An 18,325-nucleotide genomic window follows, 5' to 3' on the forward strand; every position below is an offset into this window, starting at 1 on the left:
TCTCGTATTAATAACTCTCCCAAGTTCTCCAACTGAAGCTAAATTTCTGGCGTACCCCAGTAAGGTTATAGAACAGATCCAAGGCTAGTAATTTAGCTCTGTATAGTAAATATATGTGAAGACAAGAAAAAGTGCTATAATATAATGATATGTCGTGTCAAGCAGGGCTGCTAAACATACAGTACCACTAACAAGTTTAGTTATATGTTGGGGCCTTTTCAGATTAAACACCCAGGTAATTGGGTAGAATTGGCTGTAAAATCTACTCTGAGACAAAAAATTGTCATTTGTCAATAGTAAAATGCAACATTGAAACTCTCAGTATAATTATTATAAAAGAACAAAATCACTGTTGAGAAGAGAACATTTCACAATTAATGAGGAAATGGATGGTTAAAAGCATATATCACCTCTGAGGAGTGCAGGGCCTTAAGTGCTGTAACCAATATCTCCAAACCATCTTGTAAAAGAGGGAAATGCTCAGGAAAAAGAAAACAGAAGAGCAGCTTGCACATTCAGTTGACTGGCTAAAAATCCTGCAAACACTCCATTCAACAGTATGTGTTATGAGCTTTCCAGGCTGTTAACATTACTTTAATCAAAAGGTTATATTGATAACATTTTTATGTAAACAAATATTTTAGAATTTAGAAAGGCGCTGAATAAAAGTATCACTTTTCAAAAAAAAATAAAAAATTACGACTGAATTAATCATTAAAAAAATGAATGTTTTGTTTCTCTGTGTGAGATATCTGACGTTTGGTTCCTGCTGCTAACAAGGCTTGTGAGCCAATAGTATAACGACGTTGGTATCACGTGGTATAGTTGCCAGTTAGTGTGGAAAAAACAGACACTGACGTTAGCGCATATTTAAACAAAATAAACAACAACTACCGACAGTCATAGTCCTTAAAACCTTAACTAATGTGTTGTCACTGGTTAGATAGAAAAATAGTTAGAAAAATAACAGCGTAATCCCTGAGGAGCTACGTTAGCATTAGTGACGGTTGCGTCCAGTTACATAACGATATAACGCTCCATTGTTTGAGGAAACTATAATGAAGATGTGTATCAGAGGGGATTTAGAAGTGGGCCAGGGTCCGACATAACCGTTGGCCCGGGGCCAGTACCAGTTTATGCAGGGCAACTTGACTGACCAGTGGGTGGACTGGTCCACTTATGCAAAGACGGTCTGTCTGTCTTCTTTAAGAATGGAGTGGACGTGGGATCCCAATATATTACCAATGTGTCATGTCGAAGTTCAGAACTGCTGTGAATCTGCTCATTATAGTGTTTAGACCCAAAACATGACTGTTATTAAGAGTGTCATCTCATATAGCAGTCTAACGTTAGCCCTATTATTAGACACTTCACTGAGGTACTTGTGGCTAGCTAGCCTCGTAGCCAGCTGCGTTGAGCTCAACAGCTACGGTACTCACATTAATATAAAAATCTGAAAATACTGACATGATCATACAGTCGTCCTTTCTCCCTGTAGCTGTTATTGCTGTGTGGCGTTCAGCTGTTTTTTCATAATCCGCTATGAGATTTGTTTTTAGCAAGAAAACGCTTCAAGGTCAACACTTCGCGCTAGCTAACTTCAACTTTTACTGTAGCTGTCTGTAATGTTGAGCGCTGTGGGTTTTAATAGCATCCCTTCAATGTACTGTAGTACGTTATCTAGTGGCTGGATGTTATCAATAGCACCATTTTAAGTGTACAACATTTAACAGCAAAATAATGGGTATGAATTCAGCTAGTGATCTGTCGACATCCTGTGCGCTCTTCTTCCCATATTTCCTGTTGCACTGAAATTTTGACATTTTGTGCAATAAAATAATTTTAAAATGGCATACATTTATAAGGGCCTCCTTAATGCATAATGCTAATATCACTTTCTCAGAAAAGTCCAATCGGAGAGGTCTAGAACAAAAACAAACTACTATAGTAATAACCAGTACACTGATGATTACCCATAGTCTTTTTGACATGTTGGCCTTTCCAGTCATCATTTCAGCTCAGCACTAAATTTCCATCTTTCACCTGTCATCGTTCTTCCAGCCCACAAACTGAGACGTGTGTGTGGGACGGCCCTAGCACCACTAGATCTGACACCTCTCAGCATACTGAATGGGCCCGATATACCTGCGGCCATAATCACTGCAGTTTCTGCACAAGTGTGCGTGACAGTAGGTGGTGGTTATGTGTATCTGCTCGGGTGTCTGTGATAACCGCCTCTCTGACGTCGGATTGACAGACAAAGGCCTAATCGCTCCTCAGCTCCAGCAGCCAAACAGCTCAGAGGAAGTATTGACCCAAAAGCACCATAATCCCCTTCACCTAACACGGGCAATTTCATGTAATACCTGTAATAACATGCATTTAGCTCAGAGTAGTCATCAAAAGAGCTCTGAGCATCTGATTTTGAAAGGTGAGCTGTTTGAATAAAAGGGATCTGAAGAGTATATCAATCTGTAATACCAACATCGTGGCCCGGACTCGCTTTCTTTTCAAGGCTCCTTATCGCCACTCCTCTGAATCACTTTAACTCGTGTTCTCTCACTCTCTTTGTCTCTCTCTGTCTAAATGTTCCGCTCATGTTCCTTTACGCTTTCAGCTTTTGGAGTTGTTTTAAAGAAACATATGGAGACTCCCATGGTAAAGAAAAGCTGTGTCAAGTAGGGGTTTCATTTTATTTTTGTGCGTGTGAATAAGTTTCCATTTATTTTTGACATTTGAAATGCCTTTGTTAGGTACCAAACTACTTGTCAATTTTATTTTCTCTGCTGTCAGTAAAGGTCTTGTACCAGCTTTCAAAAATCATGTAATACAACAACAGCATGAATGCTGAGATTATTTCAGAAAGTTGTCGAGAGCTTTGGATAACCAGAACAGACAAATGGCTAGAGGTTATCTGCTTGATTAAAACAGTGTAATCCTAACCTTTTCTACTCGTGACCACTTAATACGAACCAAGTACTTGTGATCACTCGTCAAAAAGTGCATATCTGTGAGTTGTAGACTGACTTTTAATCATTTTTAGAAGCCTAAGGAGGAAGAAAAGAACAAATATAAAACAATTTTGTGCAGCAGAATTTAGTTTTGTTTTATTGTCTTCTTGTCTCACAAACCTTTGGGGGATCCATAATTAAAAGTGCTGAAACATCTATGGATAGGAGGGATTCTAATTTTCTTTCCCTCTAAGCAGCTAATGAAGTATTAAACTTATTGTCAGTATGCAACATTTTTCTGTGGTGAGAAAAGTTGTAGTAAATGGTAGTTTGTTTTTTTGAAATATCTTGACAAACTGTCTACAGTTGTGTGTGTGCTGGACTAAATTTGCCGTCTTTATTTGTTGTCTTGATTAACCACACTATGAGGAAGCATCAGGTCAAACTTTATATGAATAAAAACAAAAGGACGCCCAGGGGTGCAGTGACTACCTTCCACTCTGGTGAAAGTAGCTTTAAAAGCAAAATGTTTTACTTTTCAGATAAACAGGAAACAAAATTCAGTTTTTGTAGCTGTCTGTTGGTGGCTGGATGCCACTAAAATATTTAGCAGTGATGAACTTTCCATGCCAACAATTCATCAAATTCACAGCTGAGATTCTTTCTTTTTGTCAGCACTTGGGTTGTGGCTGTGTTTTGCTGCTGCACAGTGAGTGTGTATAATGCGAGGCTTAGCTAGGAGAAATGGTGCACACGATGGAACACATGGTATTTTCTGTTTGTGTTGGGCTACATACACACAAATGGCAGTGAAGATCAAGAAAAGAATCACTAGAATGTTTTTGGAAAAGATATCTAAAAAATACATTGAGGAACACTCAGGACCAGTGTTATGGAGAGTTTATTAGTTTGGGAACCTTCTGTAGATCTAATAATTTAGTTGAGTTGTTGCTCCACATTTCTTTAGAAATATAGTCTACAAAATCTAGTTTGGAAGTGTTGGAGCTTAATATGAACACATACCGTGAAGGGAACCTGTTACACCCCTTGTGTAATTGCTACTGGTGGAGTCTGCCTAACAACTTTTAAATGTATTGAACCCCAAAGGAACTTACAGCCAGGTGATCGCATACGCTCACACAAAAATAAAACACTGTATGTGAGGTGAGAGCATAATATAAAACCTCTAAAGCACATCCAGCAAACCATGATCCAAATATTTGTTAAAAACATCACCACCAATGATTATGTGGAAGACTCGTCATCACCTGTCTCATCATGAGCGATAAAACAATTTCTCACCCTGTTAAACCTGGCCTTTGTTTCTCTAAATCTCCATCCACAGGGACGTTCAGGATTCACAAGAAACAGACAAACCAGACACCGGCTCTAGATAGGGCCTTTCGCGTTTTTAGCGAGTTTCACAGCCACCGTAGTTTATCCCACGCACTTTGGGTGAGGCGAGCGGTATTCAAATGGTTGCAAGCTGCAATTTCACTAAATCCTACACGCTGCTCCTTTTAACTTTTGAAATACAGTAAGAAACACAACATTCTGTCACAAATGAAAAGTTGAATTCACAAGCAATAAAAACACACCGTGTGTGATCAGGTCACACTCAGGTGAATATTAGCAAACCTTAAATAGGTATTGATGTATAACTGACATTACTGTGTCCGTTTGCTGACTTTATGACTACTTGCGCTACTGTTACACTACATTTTAGCCTTCACCATTATCCTGTAATTCCGACTTCTGGCTGATCAGCAAAAGTTACGTAGTCTTGCTTTAAGGATTAGTTAACTGATGGACTTTTTCTACACTACAGTACAATCTGGGTATCAGCCTTCTTGAGTTATTAGTATTATTAGTAGAGTAGCATGACACTGTTATACCATGAGGAACTCAGAAAATGCCTTCCCCATTTATCTCTTGGAACTGTATAATGTTCAGAAGGGCTTTCATGTTTGTCTATTAAATTCTGAATACAAAATACAAACATTTAGAGATTATTTTGAGCAGTCCATAATGTATTCAGTCTGATACCTGATCTGATCAACTGCTGAAGTGATGGTTTGTACCATACATGCACACACACACCTACCACCACCATCATATTCTCAATCATTGCTGTCTGCATTCACTCACACAGTTTTTAAGCCTGATTTGGTATTCATGTCACAGAGATTAATCAACCTACTCATTCCCTTGCTGTTATACACTGATACACACACACACTTACCTGCCTCTAGGTGTGTGTGTGGGCACATGTTTGACAGACAGTGAAAGAGGCCTCTATCACCAATCTGCATATCTGCATATTAGCACTGGACCATCCCTTTAATTTCCTACACCGGCTGATACCCATCGCCTTCTCTCGGCCTCTTAGTCGCTCCCACACAGCGCGCTGAGATTTCATACGTGTGTGTGTGTGAGTGAGAGTGAGAGAGAGAAAAGGTTGTTGTCAGTTCTTTCTGTTGCTCAATACATACACACACAAGGACTGTCGGACAGGCATTGACATCCTATTGATTCACTTTTCTCTTAAATAAGTGAAATGATCTGTGAGATATTAAAAGGAATGATGTAGAGAGCAGGAGGTCAAACAAGTTGTGGGAGGTGTTCAATGATAAAACAGGTTTGAAATGACTCCGTTTATTCCTGTCTGAAATAGTGTACAAGCCATCAGAGCACTAGTACGCTCCACTGAGACGCAGGTTATTGCCAAACATTTTCATTCACTTGTGTTGAACCTGATCAAAACGTCTCAGTAGGATCACTTGTTGTTAGTGCTTCGTATAGATAGCCAGTGTGGTATTGATCCATTCTTATTAAGTGATATACAGCCACAACATTAAAACCACCTGCCTAATATTGTGTAGGTCCCCCTCGTGCTGCCAAAACACCTCTGACCCGTTGAGGCATGGAATTCACAAGACCTCTGAAGGTTTTAGTGTTGTGGCTGACCGGTGTATGTTATCATGTCAAACGTGGACAACACTGTCAGTTTGCAATGAAATTTGATGTGTATACACGTGGCCCACATGATTTTTCTGGATTTCCATGAAATCTGCTGTGACTATTCATGATCTGCAGAGCATGATTAGTGATGTTAGTGAAGCATCAGAATAACATTTATGGTTTTACACAGAAGATGTCACAATCATATAGCAATGAAATTTACTGAGTATATACCTGGTCCCCACCGAAAGAACCCAATTACGTTTGGACAATTTGCACAAAAATATAGAAAGAAGTCCCTCTGCACTCTTGTGGAGAACTTGGCAGACAGGTGTGTCTGTAAAGCACTGGATCTAAATACAGCATTTGGATCCAACAAGACTCTTCCTCTGGTCTACTACAAACACTTCTGACCTCTTCACCTACAAACCATAGGCGCCGATTATGTGGGTGTTTGGCAGCTCGGGCTACAGGGGAATGATACTATGGGGTGACCAAACGAGGAGAATAGTAACATTGTTCAGAGAAAATATAGCGAGAATTGGACACTGTGTCAAAGCAGCGACTTTTAAGTGTGAGCTAAGCCTGTGTCCATTATCTTGAACCTGTCTGGTCTCGTACAACCTCCCCATAGGTTTCGACCACTCAGTGGTTTCATGAAGTGGTACAAAGCAACCTGCACCAACCGTTTAACGTAATTGGCTCTGGAGAAAGCATGTTAAAAGGGAACAATAATTTTCAAACCAAGGCAAAGTGAGTTAACAAGTATAACACACCCTGGCCATTAACAACCAGGCTAGTTTTTAAATCAAATGTAGACAGGACTCCGGTTAAAGCTTTAGAGACAAGTCAAGTGACTGTGGTGAGTTAGCCTGTAATGGTAGCTGTATGAGAGTGTCTGTATCAAATGTTCGTGTGCATGTAGCCTGGCGGTAGACACTTAACCTTGTTTTTTTTTTGTTGTGCTACTTTGATATTGATATTTACTTTGACTTGGTGATGAGATGGTTGTTTTGATTGATCGACCTAATGTTATATGGGGATGTGACTGTCTTTCCACAGTTTTTATATATAGATTATTGATTCATTTTCAGGCACCCCTTTGGAAAAAAATACACTTGGCACCTATTCCTAAAGCCCTTTCTTGAATAGTACACATGGAAAATATATTTTACCACCATGGGGAGCACGTATAAATAAGGGATGAACTCTGAGTGTGTTCATTTCATTATTAGCTCATTCTAATGCTTTTGATGGAACTCCTATAGATTTGTATAAAAGTTTTTGTGATTTTATATGATAACCACTAGTTCTAGCTGTAATCTGACTAAATGCAGCACAGTCAGTGCTCATCAGTGGACACTGAGAAGATGAAGAGTGTGTGTATATTGCATGCTACATAATGTTTGCGTAAGTGTTTGTGTGTGTGTGCTACATATGGTCACACAAGTGTGTTTGACAGCTCCACAGTAATAATTGCTTCACCTTAATTAACTCTGTGAGGTCTAGGCAAGTGGCCTTGCAGCAGTCTGTGTGTTTGTGTGTGTACTGAGTCATACCACATTGCGAGGAGGTGATTGGCGAATGCTAATCTGATATTTGCTATTATTCTCAGAGACCTTGGGTGAGACGAGAGGATGGAGGTATAGACGGGGGGAGCAAGAGAAGAAGCAGATATGGAGGTTGTGAATGAAGCCTTTGTGTGTATTGGTAGTAGAAAAGAGAGGTAGTACAAATTAGAGGTATGAGAGGAGAGGGCGCCCGCATGAGAGAAAGAAAGCCAAGTGAGGCAGAGAGAGGCGTCATGTGTCTGGCTCCCATCATGTACATCTGCATCTCACCAAGGTCGCAGCAGAGATAGAGAAGAAGAAGTCTGTGCAAATCTTTCTTCTAGCAGAAATATGTTTGATCAAGTTCTTACTGGAAAATAACCCGGACTGAGGATTCAGTTGTAATGGATATACAGTAGTTTTGCAGGTTGTCTGCTTTTTGAATGAGTTCACCACTTTGATTGGTGTTTAATTTAAGGCAAATACAGTTGACTTTGGTGTAATGGCTGAGTTCAAAGCAAGTTCCCGGACCAATCAGAAAAGTACTTTACCCTGTTTAGGCAGTGGTTAGATAGATCTACAGGTTACAGAAGGGTGGCTCAGGCCACTGAGGTGCCGTTGAGCAAGGCCCAAGTCTGTGTTTCCAGTCTGTGTAACTGAGTGTGAACAGGGTGATCCTGAAAAAGAGTATTATGCTGTCAGACATAACATGGTTGTTCAGTTCTGTTCTTTAAGTCTGTACATATAGACAATAATCTGCATGGATGAGGCAAAACTGAGATCTTCATCAGGGTTTTTTTTCAAGTCAATGCCAGACAAAGATCTCTGTTAGCTCCCATAAAATTTAACAGAGCTATCAGCACAGTGAGCGCATCTTTTGCCTTCAGTTTGTTTATTGATTCAGCACCTGTAAAATGTTTTGGGATGTGCAAGCTCTACACTCTTTGTCTTTGAGATGGGCATTCATGACATGTTCTGAAGACTAAAACATAAGAGGGGAAGTCTGGGGTCTGGATTATAGCTGTCTGAGACTACAGTCATGAGAACCAAGAGACCAAAACTCTGAGACTTGTAGATCAGAGCTCAGGGCCAGGACATGTTCTGAGAGTCCATGGGTCAGGGAGGGAACCAGACAGTGCTGTAGTCAAGACCAACAATGAACATAGTGGAGTCCAAGTCCCAAAAAGCTACAGTAAATTTATATCACAGTCATAATTCCTTGGAGTTGGCTACCATAAATAACACCAGTAATAAATGTGTCTTAAAATGATACAACCATTTGATGATGATGCATGACGGACAGTCATGTTGTTTACCTGCAAGAAGTTAATCCCTGTATCTGCTCCACTATGTTTGATAAATACTTAGCTGGTTGCTTTTTGAAGTCACTAATCTGTATGTGAGTGTAATGCTGCATTGTAATTGTATGTATGAATGTTTTCATTTCAGCAGAATATAGTAAATTACTGAGTATATGTTACTAATTCAAGGGACTTAAATAGAGGAACGGCAACTGTTTGTTACTGATGGACGCACAGAAAAACTCAGCTCATACTGACGCGCACACAAACGAAAGCCGCACCTACACAGACGTATGAGGAAAGAAATCCTGACTTTAAGAGTTAGGTGTTGTGTATGAAAGAGACAGAATTAAAACCTACTCTCTTCTTTGCAAAAATCAATGTTTATTTCACCTTTTTTTAAATTCTTAGATTTGATCTGACAAAGGTCGACTAAAGAAAATAATTCTTCCTCTGTTCAAGTCTGAGCGTTAGCGGCAGGTGAAAAGCAGACAATCTCTCTTCAACAATTTTATCTGTTTGGTGCTTTAAACATTTTTCATTGATACCATGAAAGGTTCATCAAACTAAATGTGACCAAGGGCCAGTCAAAGGGATCTGATCCATGTAGCTGTGTTCATTCCACCATGTCGCAACAAGGATTATATTTGTTGCCTTCCCTGATTCATCTTCTTTCCATCTAACCTTTTCCTCTCTTTTATTTCTTCTTTTAGCTAAGAAGCCGTACTTGAGCCCAAAAAGTTCAGGTGTCCCACTAAATTGCTTTGTTTATACTGAATTTACCTGTAGAAATCACTGAGTAACCATCTTTTTGCTTTTATTTTTCTGTTTTCCAGGACAGACATCAGACGGCTCCTTACACTGAAGTTGACAACCGAGAAGCACAATACCTCTGAAAAGGTTGAGACCTGATCATCCTTCCCAAACGTAAGAAATGCATAAGAGTTATCTGGTCACGGTGCAGTTATCAATGAAAGTGTGGAAGATTTCTCTAAATTGGCCTTTGACAAAAAAAACAATGTAAAGAGCAATTATTCCTTTATTAATTAAGTAATTAATTATTACTTGTTTTACTTGCTGCATCTAATATTTAACTTTAATTTATTAGATCTGATTAACTTAAAACAGACCATGAAGGTGCTCTTAATAACTGCTACTATCACATGTTTTTATTGGAGCTATAAAATAATTCCTCCATTAAAATGGTCAGATTTTAAAATAGACTATCTGTGGTCACTCGTTGCCTCAATGTCCCTCTTCCAAAATTTTCTTTTCATCTCTTTCAACCTTCCAAAGGCTGTGTGTGTGTGTGTGTGTGTGTGTGTGTGTGTGTGTGTGTGTGTAAGGAGCATTCAATGAGATAAACACTTGAGCTACAGATTCTGTATAGAAGGAAATCTATAGTTAAATACCAAGGTCAGTTATTGTTTCTCTCTCTCTGCCTCTACGCTCTGCCACAATAGATGTATTTTTCTCCTCTCACTGAAGAAAAGTTCCTAATCAAACCCTGCAGCTGAATGTGTGCACGCAGTATGGATGAGGTGAAGTGTCAATACCTCAAATCAGCAGCTAATAACCCTTTGAATAAGGGCTTCTTGTAGTAGTAGAATTTTAATAAGGCTGAAATTTCTGCATGTTTTGTTTGATTAATATATGACTTCTACTAAAGTGACTTTAACCCATGCACTTTTTGTTACTGTCAGTGAATTGGTCCTACTTATTCTTCAGTGCCCATTGTTGTCCAAAAACTATTAAAAACACATCAGTGAGCCACATCATTGCACTTGGTGACATGTTCCTTCATTGCAATGTCACTTTAGTTTATTATGTGTCTCACATACACTATCCTTGAAAATTAATTAATTATAGTGATCATAATGAAATAATCACTGGAGCACCAAATGTTTATTAATCCGCAGCTGAAAATAGTCCCCAATAATTGCACTATTTATTGCTGTTTGGGTGACATTTGCTAAAAACTACAGTGTCCAGCTGTTTTAAGTAGGAATCAGTGGGTTTTACAGCATCTTCTACACTAACCTATTATTGGTTTTGATCTTTTCATGGGATTTGTTGACAATAGGAAAAATATAGAATAATACCATCCTTACCCTATAAAAGTTTTTATACTCCCTCTCAGTTAACTAAAAATCTATAATATAATGAACTCACTTATCAAATATTCACACACAACCATTAATGTCATCCATTCCTAAGGATTTGGCTGTTGCAGGTTGAAATGCAGTTATGTTGCCGTTGTCTGGCCAATTAGTCCCTGAGCATGATAAACTTAAACCATCTCATGTTTATTTTATTAATTGAAATAGAAGACAACTAGGGCTGCAACTAACAATAACAGTCCAAAACCTAAAGATATTCAATTTACTGCCGAATATGACATAGAAAAACATCAAATTCTTTTATTCGAGAAGCCGAAACCAGCAAATATTTGGCATTTTTGCTTTAAAAAAAAGACAATTTTCTATCAATCAGTTACCCGACTAATCGTTTCAGCACAACAACATAACATTAATAAATAACTTGCAAATATAATTGTTCCATTTGAGATATGTAAACAAAAGGCAAGTCTGCCAACACAGGGGTACTAAAGCAGTGCTGTGTGAATGTGTGATTTTATGTTCCTAAAAATACGCTTATGTTGTCTGTCAGAGTGAAAGAAGCGTAATGGACATCTTATCAGTGCAGAATGACAGTACGTGCTACTACATAGAACGGTGTGTGTGTGTGGCCTGGAAGGAATAGACTGCTGACAGCACAATGATGAGATGATAATGTATGTTCTTCATGCTGAAGAAAGACAGAATGATGGACACGGCTGTTTCTTGCTCTTATCCTGATCATCTGTCCAGTTCGACTGACTGAGCAGTGATGCTCTGCAGTCTTCACCCTGTAAACACCCAGTCAACCTAAATACCTACCTGACATACAGTACATGTGGAGGGATGGATGATTTATAAAAGAGTTACCATGGCAAGAAACTGAAAAATCACATGAGATTCAGCTCTCACAAACATGCTTGAGAGGAAAAAGTTATGGAGGCTCCAGGGACACCTGAATGATTTTTGTATGTGTTTCTTAAAGTGGTCATATTATGCTCATTTTCAGATTCATAATTTTATTTTGGGGTTGTACCAGAATAGGTTTACATGGTTTAATTTAAAAAAAAAACACACACATTTTTCCCATACTGCATATTGCTGCAGCACCTCTTTTCACCCTGTATCTTGAACGCTCGTTTTAGCTACCGAGTGAGGCATCTCACTTCTATTTGATCTTTTGTTGGGAGTTGCACATGCGCAGTACCTGGGTAAGGACTACTAGCCAGTCAGAAGCAGAGTAGGGCGGGTCCTGACGAGCAAGGTAGTGTAATCCAAAACAAAGCCGCTTCAGCCGGTAACTATGGCTTCGGTTCAGCTGTGCATGTTCGAGCCCGAGTCTGATACCGAAACACAAGCAGAACAACCGGAACCAGCTTCACAACTTAGACTGGAGCAAGACGCTTCAGAGTGGAAAGTTATTAGTTTGTAACTAATTTATCTCTCGTAGGTAACGTTTTAACAGTGCACTGTCTTTACGTCACAGTAACAACTTTGTGCCCATTGACTGCCTGGAGGGTATCTAATGTTATATTAATTTCATATTTAGGTGTACTTGTGGAAAATGCTCCATTCGTGCATTATGACGCATGTTACATAGTGACGTAGATCTTTTACAGAAGTAAAGGCTGGACTACAATCCAGCTGTTTTTAGGCAGTTCAGGAGCAGTTTCCCTTTGGGGTGGACTTAGGTTTGCAAAGTGAAAAAGCCCAATTACATGCACAAAAAATATATAACACAATACAGGAAAGGGAAAAAGCCACTAAGCATAATATGACCACTTTAACACAATCGATTAGTCGATCGTTAGAAAATGATTTAATTAGTTTTGGTAATTGATTTATCATATAGTCTTCTAGCAAAAATAAACATTCCAGTTCCAGCTTCTCGCCTGTGAGGATTTGCTGCTTCTCTTTGTCATATTTGACAGTAAACTGACTACACAGAAAGCTTGCGTTACAAATGGTTTCAAAAGCATATTTAGCAATGCTAGCGGCATGGCTCTGTGGGTGGCAATGTTTGTCAATCGGTCCACCACTTTGGTCCAGACTGAAATATCTCAACGATTGGATGGATCACCATGAAAGTTTGTACAGACATTCATGGTCCCCAAAGGAAAATCTGTTAATCTCCTGCTTTTTCCTCTAACGCCACAATGAGTTTGACATTTGTGGTTGAGACTGAAATGTAACGACAACTATTGATGTATTGCCATGAAATTTGGTGCAGATGATGAATTATCATAACCAAATACCTGCTAAATTGACATCCCGTCAGCCTCAACTGTACTTTGTGTTATGAGTGTGTAGGATCCTGCGTTTATCAAGCTTGGCCCCAAACTACGGACTAAAAGTCAGGATATCTTGACCTCTGCTACTCCAATTTTGACCCTGTTTTTGTTTTTAAATTTTGTTTTTTAAATACTATATATCTTTAAACTTGTTACGTTCCTCTAACAGACAGCAAATTGACATTTTAATAATGAGTCATCTATCCAATTTTAACACAGGGCACATTGGGAGTTGCCCTGTTTTTTTTAAAGGCAGTACCTTTTATTTCCATGTCTCTTTAGCGTTTCACTTTCAACCTGGATAGAGTCAAGGCAAGATGAGTTTAGCACCATCACTCCCCTCCTACCCCCTTACTCCCCCGGTTGTCCTCCTGTCGTGCTCTTGATCCCTCCATCGCTGTCATGTCAGTGCTTTTATCCCGTCACCCTAAGCAACCTCTCCATCTTTTTGTCCTGCTGCTGCTATCTGCCTCTTTGTCGCTCTGATGAGGGTCAGCAGGTCAGCTGGAGGGCTTGTCATTAGCTGGCAGTGTGCACGTACATGTGCATACACGTGAAGTGTGTACACAAGATAATAAGGTCCTTTAATGATCACTGAGGAAATTGTAGCAGAGAGGGAAAGTAGGCGAACAAAGCATTTTAAAGTAGAAATATATTAATGTATAAGGAAAAATGTAAAGAAATTAATTATGTAAGAGTGTGTGCAAAATAAGTGAAAGTATATACTTGGACAAAAAAACTGAACAGTATGAGACAATGGCAAATACATGTATGTTTCTTAAACGTAAATTTAAAAATGAAAACGTGTTAAACATGTAACAAAGAACAGAAGTTTTGAGAATATGATGAGTTTGAAAATATGTCAGTATATATTTATATTTTGGGGTTTCTCCTGACACATGGAGTCACACTGCCAGGTTTTTCCTTCTTTCTGTTGCCTTCTATGCTGACCAGTTGCTCTCTCTCTCTCGTGCTTTATGTATGTCAGCCCAACAATAGGCACCAATAGGAAACTGCTGATGCTGTTCTAGTTGTAGTAAACAAACGGCATCCAGAGCTGTCCACCATCCTCCCATTTTATCATTCAGCGCTCTCCTCTCGCTTCTCTGGTTACATTTTGTACATCTCTATCTTCAGTGAGCCAGATATGAATTTTAACTCTCTTGGGAATCAAAAAACATAAAGCTATATTGTGAAGTGAAGCTAATGTTAAAGTACATGCTGAGTGTGTGTGCTAAATAGCTCGCTGGCCTGTCCCTCCAGTTTGTGGAGTGAAACTCTCGCTGGGTATTGATCATGTAGCTCTTCTGTCTGTCGACTTTAGCTTATTGTGCTGGCTTGTAACGAGAGCTGCTTGGCGTGTGCTGCTACCATCGCTGGGACTGTTTGTTTAGGTGCTGGTCTTCTGCGTGTGTGTATTTACATACATGTGTACACGTGTGTGTTTGGATGCCACTATTTGTTCAGCTTGGCCTGCTTTCTCAAGGTTGCCACATTGCAGCCAGGAGACAAGTATAATAGTGGTGTGTGTGTGTGCGCGTGTGTGTGTGTGTGTGTGTGTGTGTGTGTGTTTGCCTGAGGAAATAGAATCTAGAGTAAACACACATGTCCATCTCTCTCCCAGGTGGAGTTAGATGAATGAATGGGCCGACAGTGATATTGACAAGCCAACCACTGCTCATGTGAGTGTGTGTGTGAGTGTGTTGCTCTAAAACATGTAAGGAAGGGAGAGAGGTTTGAGTAGACAGACAGTTTAGCTTGTACACACTGTTCTTCACCAGCAACAGTTGTCAGTTTAACTAATTAGAGATCCACTAATAAGGGTTTTCAAGACCATTATTGATTTTTTTTTTTTTTTTTTTTTTTTGCCTGGAATCACTGTCTCAATGACTCTTCTCTACTTGTGCTGCTGTTACACTAAGTTTTAGGAATTATCATTATACTGTAATTTTCACTGGCGACTACAATGCCCATGTTCAACAACAGTTGCATTGACCCTATTAATCACATAATGAATCAAATAGTGAAATTCAATGAAAAACAAAAGCTAAACATCTTCCTAAAGCTTCAAGTTAAAGAGGTATTAGAATAAAAAAGTCTGTCATAAGAGATTGCTTGGACAGCATCTTTATTTGTTCCTTAATGTGCTGCAAAACGGTGCTTTATATGTGAGTAAAACATTAGATGTAGTTCAGTAACTAAAATGCTTACCGCATTTTAGTAAGACTAACATTATATAAAGGATAAACACTAATAGAAATATTTACCAAATTTAGATGATGAATTCTGTAATCATCAGATGCTCCATCTTTTCCAGGGCTTAATTACATTTTTGTTCCGGGTGGGAAAAAAACGGGATTGTACTGTGATGTTGACTAAATGTAACTAATTACTAATGTAATTAATAACAGCGTGTTTGGCTCTGAAGTGATAAACGTTACTTTGTCCCTTAAAACATATGGCAGAGAGCAACAATTAAATGACAACACTTTCTCCTATGGAATTTTGTAACTAGCTAGCTAGGTTAGCATAGCAAACTGAGACTAGAAATGACAGCAAGTGTCATTAATCTTGGGTGTGCTGCACATAGAAATTAATATAAAGTGTTGCTAATTATGTATTTGAAATCCCTACAAAACCAAAAGGACCACAAGGCAGGATGTGTGAGTGCAGAAATTAAAACAAGAGGTCTGATTAGAAAATACAGGGGAACACAGCAACATTGCTGCAAACAATGTCAGAGGAGGTCAGGAAACACCAGCAGTCAGACAGGTTGTAAACAAGCTAGCAGTTTATCCAGATTATCCAAACCACTTTACTCAGAGGTTAAACTGAAAGTGTTCCTGAAATTTAATAATAATCCTCCATTGCAGAAGGAAGCGGGTCTGTAAACTGTGACCGTTTAGGAAGTAGTTTTGCAGTTTGCAGCCTGTCTAACTCTCTGACCGCCTGTGTTTCTTGCCTCATTTGACATCTTTTTAGGGACTTTGCTGTGTTCCCAAATCTTAGCAGTTAACTTGATGAGTACAATGTTATCATTACTGATAGAAATGATGGCCAAAACTATCAATAAGTTGTAATAAACTGGAATTCTCCTTTAAAATTGACATTGAAAGAGAGTCAAGAGTGCACCATGGGTAACGCATATAGTATAATCCCTTTGTGTATAGACAGAAGAATATGTACTTACTATAAGTCATTATATACAGGGTGTGCTAAAGTGCTAGCATGTAGCACTGAAATCAATGATCTGCTTTTGGTACATTTTCCTCTCATTAGACAGAAACTAACAGGGTAAACAGGGACACTAGAGAGACATGACGCATCGAGCTGCTGTGATAATCTCTCTCTCTCTCTCTCTCTCTCTCTCTCTCTCTCTCTCTCTCTCTCTCTCTCTCTCTCTCTCTCTTTCTTTTGAGAGAAAGGGCCTTTTCTCCATTCCACATGCCAGGCAACTCCCAGCGGCCTCTTTGTTGACACAGCCACCACAATGGGAACTAAAGGCCTCCCAATGCCTCCCATTATGAGCCTAACCCAGGGCCCGGTCGCTGCGCTGCAGGGTTATCCAGTGCAGGCCAGCCAGCATTGGCCAAAGCCCCCTTGAATATTAGCCTGGATATATAAGACTACCCCCCTGCCCCCTGCTGCATTGTTCAGGGTTATTCTGCTCCCACAATGGGACATCACACTTTGGAAGTAATTTTCAAAAAGGGGAAGCCAATCAAAAATAATGGCACTTATTGTTTCTCTTTTGACACACATTGCTGAACGGCCTGCCCCTCCCTCCTCTGTCGCTTTCTCTGCCTGTGTAGCCCTAAACCCCAGGGTTCATTCACGTCTATTATACGGACAAATTAAATAAAACCCAGTATGGGTTGGAGAGGAGCGGAGAGCCACGCTGGTCAACGGCGGTGGTGTTGGAAGAGTCAGGGATGGGAGGAACACCATGGAGGGAAGGGAGAGGAGTGGATGCAAGGGAAAACCAGAGGAGGCTTGAGGAAGGCAGGAAGGGATGCAGACAGGCCCAGGTGGAGGGAAGTAGAAGAAAAAGACATGGATACTGAGGGTAGGGACAGAGTTCAGTTGTTCCTATTGCAGTAACTCATCAGGCAGGGCTTCAGTTTCTGCTGTTGATTGACACATTGAGTTCTGCAGGCATTTAAAGATGTGATGCTATGGGACCGTCTGTGTCAATGCTAGGCAGAGACGGTGAGCATTTTGATGGAAAAGTAGTGGAAAATATATGCATCTGGGAACAACAAGAACTTATGAAGACTAAAGGGAACATCACTTGGAGATTGTACGCCTGGCATCCATGTCTTTCCCCTCCATGCTCTTCTTCTATTCATCCTTTCTCCTACAATGCTCCAACAAGAAGAAATAGTGTAGAAATTACAGAGCTAGCCTCATCCTGGATGGACTGATTGATGGATAGATGGATATATGGAGAAAAAGAGTCCTCAACTTGCCTATCTACTGCTTTCTCCCATGGATAGATGGATGCCTGGTAAAAGGAGGGAAGGTATGTTGCTACTTATCAAAGAGGGAGGGCCCTTTGAGGCATGAAGGTGTGGGCTAGACAGGTGGTTGAGGTTCATTGGCTAATGATCGGCTGCATTTATACTCAATGTTGCTGTTTCTTTAGGTGTGAGAAATGCAAGAAATCAGCCTGTATGTTTAACCTGAAAGATTTCAACTCACTCGAAATCAGCCCTGACTGTTAGCACTGCTGCTTTATCTTTTGAGCATGGCGCAGAAGAATGACTTCCACTACATATGCTATGAAAAGGCTTCCACGGCCTTTGAATATTGGTGGAGAAATAATAACATAATTGCATCCATTTGTAGCAGCAGGGCTCTGCTCAGAGCTACTGTACAACTTGAATCTGCAGCTAATAAAATGTTTCGGGGAGTCCAGCTTTTTGTATGCAGTTTTTTTATCTATTAGCTGGCTCTGGCCTTGGAAAAACACTGTTCAGGTTATTTGCGTGGCCTTTTGTGACTGATTACATGTTGCCTTTAGGAAGCTCTTAACCTGAATGGATTCACATGAATAGTTTTAATATCACAATTGGTGTCTTTATTCTGGTTGCAGTGGAGATTTTTAATACCCCATGTTGATTTAAATGTTGATTCAGAAGCTTTTTGACACTG

The 18,325-nt window shown here is 39.7% G+C and overlaps 1 long non-coding RNA gene across 1 annotated transcript in view; it reads right to left on the minus strand.

Annotated features, from left to right (window-relative positions):
- Positions 1-18,325, minus strand: part of LOC122871808 — a 93,731-nt gene that overhangs the window by 15,417 nt on the left and 59,989 nt on the right. The window lies entirely within an intron of this gene.

This window comes from Siniperca chuatsi, linkage group LG24, assembly GCF_020085105.1.
Source record: "Siniperca chuatsi isolate FFG_IHB_CAS linkage group LG24, ASM2008510v1, whole genome shotgun sequence".
Taxonomy (NCBI): domain Eukaryota; kingdom Metazoa; phylum Chordata; class Actinopteri; order Centrarchiformes; family Sinipercidae; genus Siniperca; species Siniperca chuatsi.